The 17637-nt window shown below is 35.4% G+C and overlaps 1 long non-coding RNA gene across 1 annotated transcript in view; it reads right to left on the bottom strand.

Moving 5' to 3' along the window:
• The window catches only part of LOC129486051 (uncharacterized), a 71942-nt gene extending 54655 nt beyond the window's left edge, over positions 1–17287 (bottom strand). Inside the window, exon 1 of the long non-coding RNA XR_008658842.2 lies at positions 16782–17287. This is a non-coding gene — a long non-coding RNA (uncharacterized lncRNA). The remainder of the gene's footprint in view (positions 1–16781) is intronic.
• Between the last annotated feature and the right edge of the window lie 350 nt (positions 17288–17637).

The raw sequence follows: 17637 nt of genomic DNA, 5'->3' as shown, positions 1-17637 counted from the left end.
AATAAAGAGAATGAATTCTATGTAGAATCAAAATATAGTATATGGGGCCCATAGATGTACCTAGTCCACATGATACTTCACACAGAAAAAACAAACAAACAAACATATAAAACAGAGCAATACAGAACAAGCAAACAAAAAGATACAGGAGATAGTTTGAAGAATGACAGAATGCAATGCATAAATGAATGCTATTTAGAAGAATACTTCAAAAAAGATGAAATGCAAGAATAATTATGTTAGGCAATTTGTTAAAGCTTACTTTTTATGGAAATTCTTTCCATGTCATTCTCCTAGCAGACTAGGCTATGCTGTCCTCCAAAGCAAAGAACATTGCCATGGAAAATAATGTTGCATGGTGGTTAGGAGCATGAGCTTTGGTGGCTAAACAATAACACCACCAACAAAAACTGTATTTAAACTCTGTCTATAAAGTTTGCTATCTGTGGAAACTTTAACAAGATAATCAGCAACACAGTAACTCCTTTTCCAAAAGAAAGAACCAGGGGGACAGATATTTTAAAGCTAGAAAGGAACTTGATACAATCAACAGTTAAGAAAATATTAGATAATATTGGAAATATAGGAGAAAACACTTTCAACATATACATATGGTAAGAGGTTACTATCCAGAAAATATAAGGAACTCATACAGCTCTATAGTAAAATAACAAATAATCTGATTATTTTAAATAGGCAAAGGACTTGAATAGACATTTTATCAAAGAAGGCATACAAAGGTCCAACAGGCAATTGAAAAGGAATTCAACACCACTAATTATCAGGGAAATGCAAATGAAAACAACCGTGAGATTTTACCTTATACCTGTTAGAATGGCTGCTATCAAAAAGAAAAAAGATAACAGGTGTTGGCAAGAATGTAGAAAAAAGGGAAGCCTTGTGCACTGTTGGTGATAATATAAGCTGATACAGACATTATCAAAAACAGTATGAAGGTTCCTCAAAAAATTGAAAATAGAACAACCGTATGATTTAGCATTCCTATATCTGGGCATCTATCCAAAGGAAATGAAGCGAGAATTCTCCAAGACCTATCTGATTTCTGCAGTCCCATGTTCATTGCAGTATTATTCACAGAAGCAAACTAAATGCCTCTCAGTGGATGAATGAATGAAGAAAATGTTTATATACACAGTGCAATATTTTCAGTCTTAAAAAAGGACATCCTGCCATTTGAGACAACATGGACAAAACTGGAGGACATGATGCTAAATTAAATAAGCCACACAGAGAAAGGCAAATACAGCATCCTTTATATATGAATTTAAAATAGCCAAACTTATAGAATCAGAGAGTAGGATAATAGTTGCCAGGGACTGGAGGAGGAGGAAATGGGAAGATGTTGGTCGAGGGGTACAAAGTTTTAGTTATGCAAGGTGGGTAAGTTCTGGGGATCTAATGTACAGCATGGTGACTATAGTTAGCCACACGTGAAATACTTGAAAATGAGTAGATTATAAGTGTTCTTTTTTTTTTTTTTTTCCTGAGACAGAGTCTTGCTCTGTTGCCAGGGTGGGGTGCAGTGGCAAGATCTTGGCTCACTGTAACCTCCGCCTCCCAGGTTCAAGTGATTCCCCTGCCTCGGCCTCCCACGTAGCTGAGACTACAGGCGTGCACCACCACGCCCAGCTAATCTTTTGTATTTTAGTAGAAACAGCGTTTCACATATAAGTGTTCTTAACACATACATACACACACACACACACACACACATACACGTAACTATGTGAAGTATTGGGTAAGTTAATTAGCTTAATGTGATGATCATGTCATAATTTATACATATATTAAAACATCATGTTGTACACCTTAAATACAGTCATGTGCTGCCTAATGATATTTTATACAATGACAGATCACCTATATGATGGCAATATCATAAGCTTTTTAAAGCAAACCTCTGCTTTATTTCTGCATGTGTTTCCCATTGCTCTCTGCTCTTCCTTATGCGTCTACATTGAAGTGGGAAAAGTTTCTCAAATAAAAGAAGGTATAGTATCAAAAGAAATGTATAGCGTAGTGAGAACAACTGCAGACAAAAAAAACAGTAAAGTGCTAGGCATCTTTCTACGCATAATTAGTGTTATATAAATATATGTATATATGTATAATCACATATATTTATGTGATTATACATATATTTGTTATTTATACATATATTTATGTTATTTATACATATACACATGTATATTCATGTCTATGTCTGCATATCTCTGTCTATCTATCTATCTATATCTATTAGGACACACATACCAAATTAGGCTATTGCCAAGTATATATAGAATCCTAAATGGGGTAAACCAGTCATTTGCAATTATCATCTCAGTGTGTTTCATTTGAATACCCTTCATATCTATTTGCTTCAAGAGAGAACTCAAGTTTAAATGGGAACAGATGCCAGTGATTAAACTAAATTCAAAGTTTGGGGTCCTCTGATCCTCAAATATCAATACCTGCTTCATACTTCAGTGATGTTTGTTGGAACATGAATATGCAGGAAAACACACTATAAATGGTGAAACAGCATTTTTCCCTGCTCTGTGGTGAAGCCCCAAATATATTGGCCTTGTTTTTGTCACATCAGACATTTGTGCCAAAACACGAAGTCTATTAAAGATATTTGCCATATCCATAGAGTGATTTGAACCCTTTTAAAATTTGCTCATCACTAACTTAATGCATAATAAGCATCCGATTAAAGTGATTTTAGAATTGGCATATAAAATATGTCACTGTTACAGCCATCTTTTCAGGAGTGAGAAAAATTCCTGCTGAAGCTACAGCTGGAAAATAATTTGCTGAAAAATCGGCTGAAGCGGGAGGTTCCAGCTCATTGAAACTCAATTTATTATATGCTTAAATGACTCCTGGAACAGTGGAATATGTAGGCAGTACAACTAGACAAGGCAAATTCTGTGCTGATAACAAATGTGTAAAACTCCAGTACCTACTGGAGAAGTGATAGCAGCCAAAATCCTATACTTGCCAACTAGTAGAAAATGTGAACACGCTGTTAGATAATTAACATTTTTCTTATTATGCAGGACTGGGTAGTGAATATGTAAGTCAACTTTTTCCCCCCTGGATACACTGCAACTTGAAAAAGCATATGATCAAAGCAAAGCACAGTTTTCTGAGAAAGCTTGGGAATATATGCTGTAAAGTTGTGATCTATTAGCCTGTGGCTTGAGTGTTTGAGCAGCTATTTAACATCCTGATTCCCATTTGCTTAATATACAGGTGACTACAACTCTATGGTGACAGATCTGTAATCTCTCAGGGAGAGGTATCTAGGACTTCAGTTAATAAGGTGGTAGCTTAGACATTTTATCTTGCACAATTCTATTAAATTCGAACTTAATAGTAGTGAAGCACTTGCTATGCTGATAGTGAAACCTACTTGCTGTATCTTACTATTGTCTATGTGTAGATAACACTGGAATTGAAATTCTCAAAGCTATATAACTTAATGTAGATTTCAAAATGGCCAATAATAATAATTAATAATATTGTGACATTTTGAGCACTTGTATGCTTTTAAATATTTTGTAAAAGTTGATTTGATTTTCCAGTATTTTATGTAAAATGGAATTTATTTCCTGATGATGGCCAAATAATGAGAAAGTGATATGATCCAGTGCTTTCCAGAGGTAACAAATGGAGTAAGCATTTAATGCATATTTCATACGTGGATAATTGAGCATATATTTGCAAACAAGAATTTTTTTTTACCTTTCTCTTTACCCAGAAGATACATTATTTTGAAAATAATTATCTGATTAAGAAAGGTAGCCTTATAATACAACTTTGTTCAGTCATTTCCCAAAGGTTTGGCACAGACTAAATTTCAAATTGCAAATTGGTGTGTTTAGTAAACATTTCTTGGAATTAGTTAAACTTGCACTTATTTTCTTTTCATCAGTTTATCAAGACAGAAAGGCCTCAATGGTCTTTATTCTCTCTTTCTGCCTGTCTCTCACTCTCTCTCTCTCTCTGACACACACACACACACACACACAAACACTTTTTTTTTCTTTTTTTGCTAAACTTAAACACATAGCCAAGAAAATCATCACGATGACTAACCAGCCACCATGGCCCTAAGCACAGCCATTGATACCATCAGTTGCTTTTATGATGATAGTGATGATTAGAATCTGACTTCACTTAAACTTTTTGAAAGTGAAGATCAGAATGTTTAGTAGCTAGACAAACATATAAACCACAGGCTAATAAACTGTAATTCCACAATTTGTGTATCATACAGATTGACTCTTTTTAAAAATGTTTGCTCAGAAAACTGTTTTATCATGATCACCATCTTTGTCATCTCCTCTTCCTATTTATAACTTTTTTTGCATCTGCCAGACACCTGATCCTCTACCAAGACTTTCTGGTACATAATTTTATGCTAAATATAGCTCCTACCATCTCATGAACCTACCTTCCTTTCCCAGAGTCCTTCAGCTTCACTGGACTTTTAAAAGTTCCTCAGTTTCTCATCCTCTCAAATTCTGAGGTTGCTATACCCTCAGTAAGTATTGTTCTCTTCTATATCACCTGCTGTTTCCTCGATAGGCTGTCATGTTTTGGCCTTTAATTTTATATAATTACAGAAACATCTCCTACATCCATTGACAAATTTAGGTTCCCTAAACTTCTTTTTGTAATTATTTACATGATCATTTATGTAATGCACGTTTCCTCCGTAGGAATGAAGCTCTGTCAGGGTAGGAACTCTGTAACTTAGGCACTTATGTACCCCCTTTGCCCAGAATAATATCAAATACATAGCTGAATAATAATCTTAAATATGTAAACCATCTCATTTATTCACCATGTTTAATTCTCCCAACTCCCTATCTGGTAAGTAGGATTATGTTTAGTTAACAGACAGGAAGTAAAGTTAGAGAGGTTAAATAAATAAATAATTTGTGAGTAGTAAGACAAGGATTCTGATGTCAATTTTTCGGTTCTCAATTCCAGGATTTTTAGCCTTAGATTATGTTTACTGAATATCTGCTAAGGCATTTACTCACCCAACATCAAGTGTCAGACCCCATGCTAAAGGCGAAATTCAAAGATGGCTAAGACTTCATCTTTGCCTTCAAGTAATGTAGATTGTAATAGATCAAATGAAAAAGCTTAAACATTTCCTATAGGAAAATAGTCCAAATTTTGATTGAAATTTCAAATACATTTTTCCTTCCCACACGGATGATAAAGTTCATCTGCAGGGAATTTCTAGAAAATGAAGCCGTTAAAAACAAGAGATGTTATCAGTTTTGATCCTAAATGAGAAAAATGCAAGATGTGTAAAAAAGAGGATTCTTGTCACAATGACACATAATTGGGAAGGTGACACCTTCCTGTTTCATAATAATGACCAGAGACAAGAATTTGTCAATTCAACAATACTAAGCAAATTTAAAATTAGATTCTAAAATGTGGAAGTTATTGTAAAGTTGTGTGTTTTATAATATGTGTGAGCAATATATATGTAGCATAAAAATTACATATTTTATAATATATATTCGCTAAAATAATAAGGTATGTCTTGTTACCATTTTATAGCATCTCATGTCAATAATAATAAGAGATACTAATAAATGATTACTGATATTTCTCTTTAATTGGCATTTTGTCTTCATATTCCAAATTGTTTTATTTGTTTGAAAAAAATGGGGCCGGGCATGGTAGCCAAGGCCTGTAATCTCAACGCCTCTGCAGGCCAAAACAGGAGGACCACTAGAAGCCAGGAATACAAGACCAGCATGAGCAAAATAGTGAGATACCAATCTCAACAAAAAAAATTTAAAAATTAGCCGGGTATGGTGGCAGATGACTATAGTACCAGCTACTTGGGAGGCTGAGGCAGGAGGATCACTTGAGCCCAAGAGTTTAAGGCTGTAGTGAGTCAGGCTGCAATGAGCCATCTATCTTACCACTACACTCCAGCCTGGGGAACCGAGTAAGACCCTGTGTCTTAAAAAAAGGGGGTAAGATGTTGAAAAGTAGAGAAAAATGGGAAATGGGCCACAAAAATATTAAGTTCATGAATAAGTTTTGAGATTCATGATTTATGTGTGAGTTCAGTCTCATTTTTAGAATGCCCAACTTACACTCTGTTTCCTCTCAAAATTACAGCATAACTCCAGAAATATCCACAATCTATGCTTAAAAAATTATGAAAGTATGACTTAATATTCTTCTTTAACATGAAAAAGATGGTTACAGTAAAAATGAAATGCCCTCTTTACCCTCTGTCACTGCAGAGTTCACCTTCCTTCACAAGGGTTAGATTTATTTTCTTGTGTATTTTTCCAGGGCTTTTTTTCACAGTGCATTTACAGAAATACAGAATATATAGTTTAGGGTTTTGTGTGTGGGTGTGTGTGAATCTGTGTATGGTTTTACATAAATGTTCTTAAATAATAGGTTTGTATTTTTGTTTCAGTTTAAATTATCTCTTGGAGAAATTCCTTTATATATATCACATATGTATATTACTTTATATATTATACACTATATGTAATTATCTATAATACATACTATATATATTGCAAACTTGCAGATAGATTTTATTACATCTCTTTCAAGCTCATGGATACTAGCTTGCATTACAGACAATAATTTATTAAAGCATTAGCAGGGAATGGTGGCCCATGCCTGTAATCCCAACACTTTGGGAGGCCCAAGTGGGAGGGTCCCTTGAGCCCTGGAGTCAGAGACCAGCCTAGGCAATGTAGTGAGACCCACACGCAACCAAAAAAATTTATATATATATACAGAGAGAGAAAATTAGCCTGGCATGGTGGTGTGCACCTGTCATCCCGGCTTACTTGGGAGGCTGAGATGAGAGAATCACTTGTGCTCAGGAGGTCGAGACTGCACCAACCCATCATCATGTCACTCTACTCCAGACTGGGCGACAGAGAGAGACCTTGTATTAAAAAAATTAAAAATAAACACAAATTAAAGCTTTATTCTATTGATAGAATTCACTATATTTCCTTTTCATATAGATAATAAGAATGGTGAACATCTTTGTACTTGCCTAGAGTATAAGTATTTCTCTATAAGAAATCTCTAAGCAGAATCGCTGAGTAAACAGAACGTGCTTTCAAAATTTTGATAGATACTTAAAAATTGGATTTCAAATATACATGAGAGTTGATTTCTTTATGCCTGCCTGGGTCAACATTAGGTATTTTCACTCATTCATATATTCCATTGTTTTAATTTGCATTTTTCCAATCATTTATACTTGTTAGCCATTTGAATTATTTCTCCTTTGATAAATTTGATGTTCATTTTTTTCATATTTTGATGAGATCAATTGTCTTTATTCTATTGAATCCTAGTTCCTCATATAATCTGGATATGCGTATATATGTATGAAAGAGACAGGGATTATGTATGTTCATGAGAGAGGTAAAGGGAAATGTTGCAAATATTTTATTTTATACGCTTACTTTCATTAAGGTTGATGGCACCTTGCTCAGTGGAAGGCTGGTAAATTTACAGTAATAATATTATTTGTCAGATATTGAATTTTACAAAGATAATAGATACTGAACTATGTTCTTACATCTATCTATATTTTTTAATTAGATTCTTTCAGATAGGAATTTACATTTACACTTTACAATCATGAAAACTGAGGCTTGGTGGAATGATATGATTTACCTAAAGTCAAATATTAGAAAGTAAAAGAGTCACAATTTCAGTCAGGGTACGCTGGCCCTCCTCATTCCACTATGCAACTGATATCTACATAGATCATGATGTTATCTATATCTTACAGCTACATATATGTTATACATAGCTATTGTTATAGCTGTATTATCTATACCTATATCTATGAATTCATTATGTCTTAATAATTTAGGTTTCTCCTAAATAACTTTTTACCTGTTTGGTGTTATGTTACATTATGTGTCTTTGAAAATTTTAAGTTAGTATAGAAAATGCTATATTTCACTACACTTAATTTAGTACCAACCAGTTTCCATTAGAAAGTAGACTGTTTAAGTTGCAGTTATGCTTAAGGCAAAACAAGTAGGTAGGTGTGGCTTTGTTTCATCTTTCTATACTTCCCATTGTGAACAATACTTCTCTTAAGCTCACACTATTCCTCCAGCCTAAAACCTCCCTACTTTCCCTCAGAATTCATATGAATCCCTCTAACCTCCTCCCCATTATACCACACCATGATAGAGTAGGCTCTCACATACACCTGCTTTCGAGGGCCTAACACCACAATCCTAGACTTGTGTAACTTTAGAAACCTGCCAGATAATGAATGTAAAAGCCAGAGAACTAGCAGGCTTGGCTGTTTAGGGTAACTCAATACTGTGAGCCTTTCGAAAGAGGCCAGTGGTAAAGGGTGGCAATGGTGGGCTTCGGAGTTGTTCAGGCCATGATTTTATTTAATTTTATTTTTTTAACTTTGGTTTTAGGTTCGGGGTACACGGGCAGGTTTGTTACATAGGTAAATTGCATGTCACGGGGGTTTGGTGTACAAATTATTTAGTCACTCTGGTAATAAGCATAGTACCCAATAGGTAGTTTTTCAGTCCCCTCCCACCCTTCACCCTCAAGTAGGCCCCAGTGTCTGCTGTTCCTTTCTTTGTGTCCATGTGTTCTCACTGTTTAGCTTCCACATATAAGGGAGAACATGTGGTATTTGGTTTTCTGTAATAACCAGTTAGCAACATGATGACAGGATCGAACCCACACAGGCCATGATTTTGGACAGATAACCATGTAACCTCTCTTCTCCTGTCCTCTCATCTGTAAAAGTAAAGATTGTCATAATTAATTTTAGGATTTAAGGAAGTAGTTTGATATATCAGGGATAGAGAAGACTACAATCAACATTGATGATGATGATTATTATATAGATAGTTTGAAAAAAGTTACAGAAATCTTGACTGTCTTTTTTTTCCTCCCAACCCATGTCTTCCCTCCTTGAACTTGGTTCCATATAACCATTTTCTTGGCCTCAGCTTACACATCTTTTCATCAAGAAGTTCTACGCAGGCCGTTCAGACTGTCTCTCAATTCCTGGATGCACTGCACATTTCATTTCATTGAACATGCTACATTATAATTATTTATTTACTATCTGAATCCTTCTCTAGACTTTAAGTTCCATGAGGGCAGGGACTTTGGCAGTTTTTGTTATTGTTGTTGCTTTCTTGCTATATCCCTCATCATGCAAGCACACTATGCAAATTTTGTTAAATTTAAAAATGAATACAGGCATAAATAGGTGTGCTCAGGCATAAATGTATGTATGTCTGAATGAGTGGACAGTGAATGAATAAATGGTTACATGATTGGAAACATGAGTGAATGGATAGGCAATCAACTTAGCACAGAGACTTAGAAATGATTGCAATGTCAGTTACAATGATAGCAAGTGGAGAATATATTTTTGGATTGGCCTTTGAAATCCTTTAAACCATACCAAATGGCATTCTTTCATATGATTCTGACCCTGACTGCTTCAGTGAGAGAAAATTCAACGAAGTTGGCAATATAGTGAATTTTACTTGGCATGTGGCAAACAGAGTCTAGGGAATAAATAATATGTCACACTAGGCCTGCATTTTCCTCTCAATACCTTAGGAAAACACTTTTATAAACACAGTTCTACCTCTACCTGCTATTTTCACTTAGCATAAAGGTTAAAATATGAGATGTTTCACTTCATATATTGCACATTTCATTATTCTACATTATAAACTCAGTGAATTCTTTGGAGGTGATTTATTATGCAATTTAATTTGTTATTGAAAATCCTCCCAAAAACAATCTACAAACTTGCAACGAATTTTAAGTAATACATCTTGTTTAATGTGTGTGCTGACTTACCCAGACCATTGAAATAGTTTGTCAGGCATTTGGTGGTTAGAAAAACTGTAAATAGTCCACAGTGTTTGGTATATTTCCAGATATTAAAACTTATTAAAACTATTGTTCAGCATGACTTGACACCATTGAGATTTGACAATGGGCCATATCTACATCAGAATAGCTCTGTGGATACAAGAGCAAAGGGAAATGTTATCTACCACAGCTGTGGTGCTGACCCCTATTGGCTAAATATAAGAAGAGTGAAATAACAGCTTTTTTCCTAAAGTGGACCTTTCCTGGATTAATTACTCACATCCAATCTTCATTACATTTCATCTGTCATTCATCAGTAATAATTCCCTGTACAACACGGTTGAATGCATGTGAACTTGTCAGCCTCATTTTGTATAATTAATGATGATTGGACATATGAATTTTAACAATTTTGAGACGTGCCTACTGACTGACAATAATTTTTCTAACCTGCTCTGTTTCTATTGAAACAATGTCTTATGTTTCTCTCAAGAGAAGCTTCAAAATTATGTATATATCCAGCAGGCACATGTAAGTATATGTGTCTGAGAGTCATATGTCCTGCAGATATAAAGCACTAAACCTGAAAATACACAAAAAGAAAAACACTTTCTCGACCAAAGTATGACAGGACAGATTTTATATTATTTATTTTTAAAAGTAAGCCATGTTCAAATTAAATGTCAAACATAATTTTGTATTTGAAATTTGAAATATGTGATTATCCTTAGAGAAAAATCATAGCACACATCTTCTTGCCAAATTTGTATTTGCGTAATAGTGAACTATGAGGTTATAGATCACTTTGTGGCAGAGTGCCAACCCATAAACTGCTTGGTAAGGCTACTAAAAACTTCAATCTGAAATGGATTTATCTCAGTTAGGAGTTTGGATCCTCTATAGAAAATAAAATGCACTGGAGTCTCTTAGTTCTTAAAAAAGAAAAGACGGAGAGAAAATACTGAATTCTGTTTATTTCCACATTTCTTCCTTAACCGCTACAGACATAAATGCAGAATGAATGTTGACATATTTGTTTAGCATCCCTGAACAGATTAAACTGCTTTAGAAGTTCTTCTGTAATCAGGCTTGAAAAATGGAAACTAACATTCACATCCTTGGATAGATTAAATTGTTTCCAAAGTTTCTCTCTCATTAATCAGACATGAAAAATAGTTTGTAAACGTAGAAGTAGGTCCTTTGAAAAGTACTCAAAATTTTTCTTGCGACAAAATTTTTGCAATTTCACTAATGCTATTTTTGTCATATACGTATTAAAAATATGTATACCTGTGTCACTTGTCTGTGTCCTTTATCGGCAAGTTGCTAAATAGGAAAAGATTTTGATCCATTGTGGAGGACAGTGTGTGTATAAAAAGAACACTGGGTCTGAACTGCAAAGCTGACTGCCAATTACTTATGATGTGTCTTTGGGCAAAGAAAATAGAAAGGAAATATAATTTTTTTAAAGTTTGAACTTTGTTCCAAGTGAATTCCAAGTACTTGAGTGTTCTTCTTCATAATAACTCTGTAAGTTTAACAGTGCAGCACACATTTTAGGAATGAGGAAACTAAATCCTGGAGATATTAATGGACTTGTGTGATTCAATATAGCTAGTAAGTAGTGCAGTCAACATTATATATTAGAACTATCTCACACCAAACTTCCTGTTCCTCCTAGGCTACGATGTCTTTCTTATCCTGCTTTTCTCCTTTGTTAGAAGAAGGAATTGGGTTATATTATCATTATTTTTGTATTTCCTATAGCTCTCATGTACATGGGTCTGTGTTTGGGGATTTTTGTTTGTTTGTTTGGGTTTTTTTTTTTTTCTTTTCTTTGACAAGGTCTTGCTCTGTTGCCTAGGCTGGAGTGCAGTGGCACAATCATGGCTCACTACAGGCTGGAACTGTAGCTCAAGTGATCTTTTGCCTCAGTATTCTGAATAGCTGGGACTGCATGCTCATGCCATCATGCCTGGCTAGTTTTTTGTTTTACATTTTTCTTATGTAGAAACAGAGTCTCACTATGTTGACAAGGCTGGCTTTGAACTCCTGGCCTCAAGCAATCCTGCCATCTTGGCCTCCCAAAATGCTGGAATTACAGGCATGAGCCACCACGCCAAGGCTATGATTCGATTTAGTCTCCCATTTCCAAATAAAGGTGTATTACCTGAATATTATATAATACACGGAATTCATTGTGTCACTTTCACTTCATCTTCCGTTCAAATTCTCTAAATTCTTGCTGAGCAGGCTCTGACAGATGGGATAAGGAATGATTCATCTATTGTAGAAACTGATAGTATTCCAGTAGTGTGAGCTCTTGACTTTATTTCCATCACTCAGCCAGTGAATATCAATGATTCTTGAACTTTGCCAGATACCATGGCAGGCAATAAAGACATACGCACCACCAGATTTTTATTTGACTTGATAAACTTACCCCATACATTTCAAGATATTTTACAGTCACCACCAGTAGTTCCTTTAAAAGTCCTGTCATTCATGTATTATTCTTTCTAAAATGGTATGACATTGAGTTGTTTCAATTGCCAAATAGTAATTAGGAAAGAATATAGTCTCTCAGTTTCAGGGAATTTTTTAAATGAAAAATGCATATAAATAAATTTAATTTCTATTTGCTTTTCCTCACATGCCAAAATTATTTGATTTATCTTTAGGCATTTAGAAAGGCTTATAGTGTGCGTTTCAATATGAATTTAATATGGCATAAGCAAAATTCTGAGCTTTATTTCAAAAAGACAATTGTATTAAAGAGCAGCTGGAATAGTCAAATAAGAGGTCAAACTATTAAGTCAAATGTCTCATGACAGAAACAATGCCAAAAATATTAATATGGACAGATTTTTATTTTAACTATGATGGAGTAATGGGAATGTCTTACCTGCATAAACACTGTAAACCTGGACAAAATCTGTGAAGACAATGTACTCGGATATTGAATAATAGGCAGCTTATGAAGGAGATCCTTAAGAAGTATGAAATGCACAAGATGTATTCAACCTTCATGGCTGCTTTTTAGGTGGAGAAAGTTTCCAAAATGTGGAACAGGGAAGTAAACAGAAACCAAGGATCCCATCAAGTAGAGAAACTGGAAATCAAAATTTGGGGCCATTGAGGATGTTGGAATCTGTAGGACAGTGTAGTGGAGACAAGAAATCCATTCAGAGAAAAAATCTTAGAAATCTACATAAGGTTACACTTGAGTCTTTAGCCAGTGACTCATGTGCATGTGAAACATTGCAGGACTGGACAGAGAACAGCTACCGAAGGTCTGTGAACTGAAAATAATAAATAAATAAATAAATAAATAAATAAATAAATAAATAAATATGCATTGCTGGAAGACATTGGTTTTCAGACTATCGAGACTGGAAAAAAAGCCTTTCTAAACTCACCAAGGATTCAGTCTATTCTGTAGGATGGTCAAACCTCACCAGTAAGTCTACTTAAAACTCACCCTAAAAAAAGCTTAGTCACTCTTCGACAGGATGAATCTGTACAACTCAGTAACTGTTAAAGAAATAAAACATAATTTAGACTCTGAAAATATAGTATCTGCAAGATTGAGAATATCACTATAATGAGTAACTATACTGTACTCTCCCATAAAGAAAAGAAGAACCATCATTATGAGAAAAAGTAGTCAGTGGAAATAGCCTCAGACATCCTGTGTATGTTAGAATGAACTGCCAAGAACTTTAAAACAGCTATTATTAAAATGTTCAATGTTTTAATGGAAAGGTGTACAAAATAAATGACCAATGGAGAAACTAAACAGAGAAGTGAAAAATACAAAACAGTACCAAATAAGCATTCAACAACCAAGAATTAAAATATCTAAAATGAAAATGTTTCTGTGCAGCTCTAGTCAAGATTAGATAGTGCAGAAGAAATAATTCAGTAAGCTTAAAGACAGATCAGAAGACATGAAATATACATAAGAACAGAAAGGAAAAATACTAGAAAATAGATGTATGCATCTGTGACTTATAGGAAAAACAATTATGCTATCTACTGTGTATGTAACTGAAGAAGCAGAAAGAAAATAGGGATCTTCCAAATCTGGTAAAATATAAAATACAGTTCCAAAAAGCATATTGTATACTATGAAAAAAGTGAATAAATAAGACCTACTATTTGATAGTACAGTAGTGTAACTATAGTCAATAATAACCTAATTGTATATTTCAAATAAGTTAAAGAATGTAATTGGATTGTTTGGAACTCAAAGAATAAATGCTTGGGGGGAGGGCTATCCCATTCCCTATGGTGCATATTTCACATTGCATGTCTACATCAAAACATCTCATACACCCCATAGATATATACATCTACTCTGTACCCACAGAAATTTTAAAAAATAATGTTTTTCTAAAAAAAGGAAATCTAACTCTGGTCAAATTTTTAAAAATCAAAGGCAATGAGGAAATATTAAAAGCAGCCAGAGAATAAAAGGAAGATTTTATATATAGGAGAAAAAATAAAATACTAATATTTGACTTCTTATTAGAAACATCATAAATCAGAAGGCAATGGAATGACCATTTTAAAGGATCAAAGAGAAAAAAGCCACATAGAAATCTAAACCTATGGGCCATAGCCTTTAAAAATACAATAAAACAAAGACTTCATATAAACTAAAGGTAAGAAAATTTGTTAAGATAACAGCATTAAGAAAATGTTAAGCATCTTCATCATTCCTCAAGGTGAGTGAAATGATATGAGAAGAAACTGCAGGTCTATTTGAAAGGATAAAGAACACAGGAAACCATAAATATGTGAATAAGTAAAAAAGTCTTATTTTAAAAAATTATACCTGGCCTAATGGCAAGTGTTTTTGATTTAAAACATATGTAAAATAAACATATATGTCAATAGTATCATGAGGAACTGGATGGCGACAAATGGAAGTATACTGCTGTATATAAAAACATAAAAGTTAAACACTAAAGCTTCTAAATCAAAACACTAGGGGGGCAATATTTCTTATGAAAAAATAAACAATGGATGATTAAAAAATAGATAAACTTAATTCCTGCCTCACGATGACATATGGGGCAGAAGTTAAATTTATTTCTTATTAATTAAGAAAATTAAAAAGCAAGCCAGAACTGGCAGAAAATATTATTGAAACATATATGTGAAAAACTTCTGTCTAGAATATAGGACTAATTCTTACAATTTAATTGTAAGTAGAGAAACAACTCATCTCTGTGTGTTTTTTTTTCCATGTGCAAAATATTTGAACAGAAACTTTAAAAAGATAGTTATAAAAATGACAGCTAAGAACATGAGAGCATGCTCAACTTCATTAATCATCAGAGAAATGCAAATTAAAACCACATGGAGATAGCATTAAGCACCCTTTAGGATGGATTATGTTAAAAGATTGACCACACCAAGTGTTTGAGAGAATGTGGACAACTGAAACTAATGGAAATTTACAATAATATAACCAACCAAAATGGAAGATGGTATAGTTGCTTTGGCAAACATTTAGTCACTTTCCTATCAGTTTAAATATACGCTCACCATTGACCCAGCCATTGCATTCTTAGGTATTTTCTCGAAAACAAACGAAAACATATCTCTACATGAATTGTACATAAATTAAATATATAACTTGTATGTGAATAGTAATATCAGATGTATTTTTACTAACCCAAGCTGGAAAATAGTAACTACACATAGTAACATGAGAAAATAAATTCTATATTACTCTAATGGAATACAGTACAATAGTGATTACTTAGTTATTAGAATGTGTAAAAATATGATGTTCTTACAAACATAAATTGAGTGAAAGACATATACTTCTTTCTTGTATAAACTGTATGATTACACTTATTCCAAACTGCCTATGGTGTGAGAAGTCAGGAGGCTGGTTATCTTTCTAAGGGACAGTTACACATGGGCTATTGTGGCATTTCTGGAGTTCCAATAATATGGGGATTAATTATTAGGTGCTTTATTTACTTTGTAAAATATTAATTGTGCTCTAAACCTATGATGTTTTGCTCTTTTTTTGCCTTGATGTTATTTTCTAAAACTTGCACTGAAAAGTTACAGAATTTCAGAAAGAGAACAGAGATGGTCATATGAGCTTGAAGTAAAACTGAGATTTAATCTGGCTTTTGAAAGCTGATTAGAATTACACTACTCCACATATTTTTACACCACTTGTCATCATTTTGCATATGACATCTAATACAATGCTTGAAAAATTGTAGGCATGCAATGAATCTTGTTTGAATATGAAATTCTAAGGGAATGAGTGTGTGACTACCATACATAAAACCAAGAGCACGGATTGGATCATCATGGCGAACAGGAGGCAGGACTAGATTGCACATCTGACTTGGACGGACAGAGCAGTGTGCAGAGGAGCGCATCATGGATTTTAGCTCCAGGTCAACTGTGAGATCGAACCAGGAATCCCAGGAAGAACCACAGACCCTCTGAAGGAAGTGGACTGCTCATGCAAGACCCTGGAAACACCCCAAATACTGTGAGTGCCCCAACTGCGGAATTGGGGAACAGAGATCCTCCTCTCCCGAACACACATCCCCACTGGGGAAGCTGAAGCTCTGTTTGCGAGAGATGTTCTGACCTTACCTGGAGCTGATTCAATCTAGAGAGCGGAGCGAAATACGGGAGTGGAGAACGCAGCGGGAAAAGCCCTGGAAGCTCTCTATGTCCCCAAGCAGGCCATTCCTGCCTGGCACCACAGGGATCCTTCTGGAGGATGGCCAGAGGAGCAGCGAAAAACGCCATAGGGAGAGGAGGAAATCTCTAGCTGAACTTTGTAACAATTTGAACTGGACGAGAAGCCTCCTTACCAGAACTCGGAGGAGTGCACGAATCCAGTGTGCAGACTTCACAGGTGGGGGAAGAACCTAGGCGGGTAGGCTGGGGCAACTTCTCAAGCCTGGCTTGCCTATCGCCTGGAAGCAAACTCGGAGCTGTTGGAGCGGGGGGCATGGTGGGAGTGAGACTGGCTCTTTAGTTTGCGTGGGAGCTGGGTGAGGCCTATGACTGCCAGGTTTCCCCCACTTCCCTGACAACCTGCATGACTCAGCAGAGGCAGTCATAATCCACCTAGATACACAACTCCATTGACCTGGGAACCTTATTCCCATCTCCCAAAGCAGCCGCAGCAAGACCCGCCCAAGGAAAGTCTGAGCTCAGACACGCCTAGCCCTGCCTCCACCTCATGGGCCTTCCCCTATCCACTCTGGTAGCTGAAGACAAAGGGCATATAACCTTGGGATTTCTAGGGCCCTGCCCACCACCAGTTCTTCTTCCTATTACCACAGCTGATGCTTTCTGGAAAGCACCACTTCCTGGTAGGAGGCCAGCTAGCACGAAATTAGTGCATTAAATCACCAAAGCTAAGAATATTCACAGAGTCCATTTCACCCCCTGCCACCTCCACTGAAACAGGTGCTGGCTTCCATGGCTGAGAGACCTATAGATGGTTCACATCACAGGACTCTATGCAGACAACTCCCAGTACCAGCTTGGGGCTGGATAGACTTGCCGGGTGGCTAGACCCAGAAGAGATATAATAATTACTGCGGCTCGGCTTACAGGAAGCCACATCCGTAGGGAAAGGGGGAGAGTACTACATCAAGGGAACACCCTGTGGGACAAAAGAATCTGAAAAATAGCCTTCAGCCCTAGGCCTTCCCTCTG

This window comes from Symphalangus syndactylus, chromosome 7 (genome assembly GCF_028878055.3).
Source record: "Symphalangus syndactylus isolate Jambi chromosome 7, NHGRI_mSymSyn1-v2.1_pri, whole genome shotgun sequence".
NCBI lineage: Eukaryota > Metazoa > Chordata > Mammalia > Primates > Hylobatidae > Symphalangus > Symphalangus syndactylus.
The sequence above is the reverse complement of the archived record's forward strand: the minus strand, read 5'-3'. Positions and strand labels throughout refer to the sequence as shown.